This window comes from Lipotes vexillifer, unplaced genomic scaffold (assembly GCF_000442215.2).
Source record: "Lipotes vexillifer unplaced genomic scaffold, Lipotes_vexillifer_v1.1 scaffold147, whole genome shotgun sequence".
NCBI lineage: Eukaryota > Metazoa > Chordata > Mammalia > Artiodactyla > Lipotidae > Lipotes > Lipotes vexillifer.
The window spans coordinates 4,991,720-4,995,314 of NW_006778796.1; positions in this window are offsets into that span (position 1 = coordinate 4,991,720).

The following is a 3,595-nucleotide window of genomic DNA, read 5'->3' on the forward strand; positions in this document are numbered from 1 at the left end:
GCTGTGACACCAGGATCGCTCTCGGCCTCAAAGCTCTCCTTTCACTTGGCTTCCAAGACACCACACCCTCCTCCTGCCTACTGGATGCTTCCTCATAGCCTCCTCCCCTGCTTCCTCTTTTCCCTTCTTATCGCTGGGGCCCCAGGACCTCCTCGCTCTGTTCCTGCCCTTACCTTTCTAGGCTGCTCCCAACTCACAGTTTTAAAGCCCATCTCTCAGGCTTATGACTCCCAAATAAATACCACCACCCAGGTCTCTCCCCTGCCGTGCTTCGTTACCCACTGCCGGCCTGGCATCACCACGGGAACATCTAAGAGACACCACAGAGTCGACATCCCAGTCCAAGCATCAGTCCAGAGTGAAATCCAGGTCCCTCACCTTCCCCAGCATCCCAACCCTCCCTCGGTTACTGGCACCCCATCCTTCCTTTCAGGCCCAAATCCCTGACATCCTTTTGATCACCCTCTTTTCTCTCCACCTAGAATCGGTCAGGAGATTCTGTTGGCTCTCCACTTACAATTTATCCAGCGTCTCTGACCACGTCTCACGGATCTCACCACCTCATCATCTCGCCTAGATTACGGCAATACCCTCCTAACAGCTCTCCCTGCTTCCACCCTTGTCTGATATTGTCTCCACCCAGCCTCCAGAAAAATCCTGTTAAATGGAAGTCATATCAAGCCCCTGCATTGACTCCCCGTTTCACTCAGAGCAAAACCCAGAGATTTTATAATAACTATTGATGCAGTATAAACTTCAGGAACTGTGAATCACCATAATATACACCTGTAACACATAGTATCACCCATCAAGTATACTTCAGAAGGAAGAAAGAAAGGGAAAAGCCAGAGTCCCTGAATGGCCTACAAAGCCCACTTGACCTTGCCTCCTTATCTCTCACCTCTCTGACTCCATCTCCGGTCATCTCCCCGCTCACCCACTCAGCACAACGCATGGCCTGCTTGCTGCTTCTGCAAAAAGACAGGGCTGCTCCCACTTGGGGCCTTTGCACTGGCTGTCCCCTCTACCTTGAATGCTTTTCCTTAGACAGCAGCATGGGGAACCTCTGTCACCTTCAAATCTGCTTGAATGTCACCTTTGCAGTGTGACCTACCTGGCTTCCCGCTCCCTCAGCCCTGCTCTCTAGTATGACCTTGCCCTGTAACCTCTAACGTATTATACCACGTACTTATTATGCCTACAATGTTAACTCCACAAGGCAATATATTTTTGTCTGTTTTGTCCACTTCAATTATTTAGTTCCAGGTGCTTGACAGTAAATCCTCTCAATGAGTATTTGTCAAATGAATGAACTGAATGTCTACTTGCTAGATGATTTTGCCTTCGTTTTGTACTTAATTTTTCAACGACATTGCGAGTTACGTGTTATCTCCATTTTACCCATAAAATTCATTAAACAAGGAGGACAGTGGAGTGAAGTGGCCCGAAAGCTTTGGCGGTTACATAATTATGCAAACCAAAACTTAAGGTTGAAATGTCTAAGTAGAAAAATCTAAGCCTAAAGGCAATCCATCACAAACAGCCAATGGGGCTTTAAGCTACAGCCAATCCCACAATTTCCTTTCTATGCTTTGCACCTTCTCTCTATGTCTTTTCCCTACTTCTGTCAGCAGAGCTCTCCTAACCAGGTCCAATTTGGTGCCACCTGATTTGAATGAGTTTTTGCTCAAATAAACTCTTCAAATTTTTAATACGCCTCGGTTTCTATTTTAATAACCTATAAGGATAGCAATGTTTAAAACGTTTAAGTCACTCGCACAGATCACAGGTTATTAGCTTGAAAAGTGAAATTGAGGACCTCAGTCTTTTTTCACCCCACAAATAGTGTTGTTTCCAGCTTTCTAAAGGCTACCTCCCGTGTTCCTGTCGTGAGAATCCAAGGCATGACAAGGGCACTCGCGCCATGTGTGCAGTCTTGGAGGCCATGAGGAAAGCAAATTTCAGTAAATCAAAGCAGAACTTCCCAAAATAACAGCAAAGGAAAAGTTAGGAGTGGACACTTGCTCGTAATTATAATTCCATTTGTTCCTAAAATAATTCACACATTTAAATAACATAAACTTAAATTATTTAAATAGGAATATTTTAAAAATACTCAAAGAAGTAAACATATAACAAATCACTTACTTTTATGGGATTTAAAGGTTTCCTTGATGAAGTTGCAGTTGAAGAGAATCAAGTTGACCTGACGCCTGCCTGGAGGTTTTGGACAAGAGGAAGTGATGGAGAATAAGAAGAGTGAAGGAAGATGGGAAAAACAGAGAAAAAAATGTTACCTAAAAATTTGGACAGGTGCTGTTTCCTAGACCTTTAGAGGATGAGGCTCTCAGAGAACTTGCCTTTGTTTTAAAAAATCTAAAGACTATTTAGCATGCACTGCCTTTTGTACTCAGAAGAACCAACCGCTCTAGTCCAGATCAAGATTATTTTACCTAGAAGAGAAAACCAAGATAAAACCAGTAGAAAAGCTACTACCTTCTCATCCCCAGGGTTTTCAATCACAAACTTAAGCTCCTCCCACTTCCGTCCTGGAAAGCCCTCAGACTTGCATTAGAAGCTTTGGAGGACGAGGCTGGGAAACCTGGAAAACTGGCAACCAGCTGTGCCTAAGAGTACACTCATCACTCCAACGTGTGGATAGGGCTGGAATTGGCCCTAAGATTTGTAGGGAGTCGGGAGGGAGACAGTTTTCTATGTCACCATAAATTCTCGCTTAAAATAAATATTAAAACTGAAGAATCTCTACCAGTTAATAATTAAATGCAAAAAGCGTCCATCTAGCCATGTTAGTATTATTCATTTTTAAAAATCTTATGCTGCCCATAACTAAGTAAGCCTTGTCATTGCATTAATAGTGCGATGTAAAAAGAATAGATAGGACCCTTTAGTGGAGAGCCCTAACCATCTTTCTTCCTAGCCATCTTTCTTCCTCATACTTCCCAAGCTTACTTGTTTTAGACAGAAACAACAATAGGCAGATGGCCACAAAACTGAATGGAATCAGAGGTTGTGGGGTCAGAGCCATTTAGCCTGAACTACCCTTCTTGCCCAAGAGGACTGAGCTTCCAGGGCTCCAAATTTTGAAAAAGAAGTTAATCAGTTTCCAGCGTGGGTCCCAGGTTGGCTTTCCAGGCGCCCTTATCCAAGGGAATGAGCCTGGGACGACTTCTGATGACACCTAACTCAAAGCTAGTCCCGGGGCTTCCCTGGTGGCGCAGTGGTCGAGAGTCCGCCTGCCGATGCAGGGGACACGGGCTCGTACCCCGGTCCGCGAAGATCCCACATGCCGCGGAGCGGCTGGGCCCGTGAGCCATGGCCGCTGAGCCTGCGCGTCCGGAGCCTGAGCTCCGCAACGGGAGAGGCCACAACAGTGAGAGGCCCGCGTACCACAAAGAAAAACAAAAAACAAAAAACTAGTCCCAGCTCATGAATCGGATGTGGAGGAGAAGCCTGTGCAACTCTTTCTACTAATGTGAAGCTCCATCATAACACCCAGGAGCTGGGGTCCTGGTCTGTTCGATCTGTTTTTTTTTTTTTTTTTTTTTTTTTTTTTTTTTTTTTTTTTTTTTTTTCT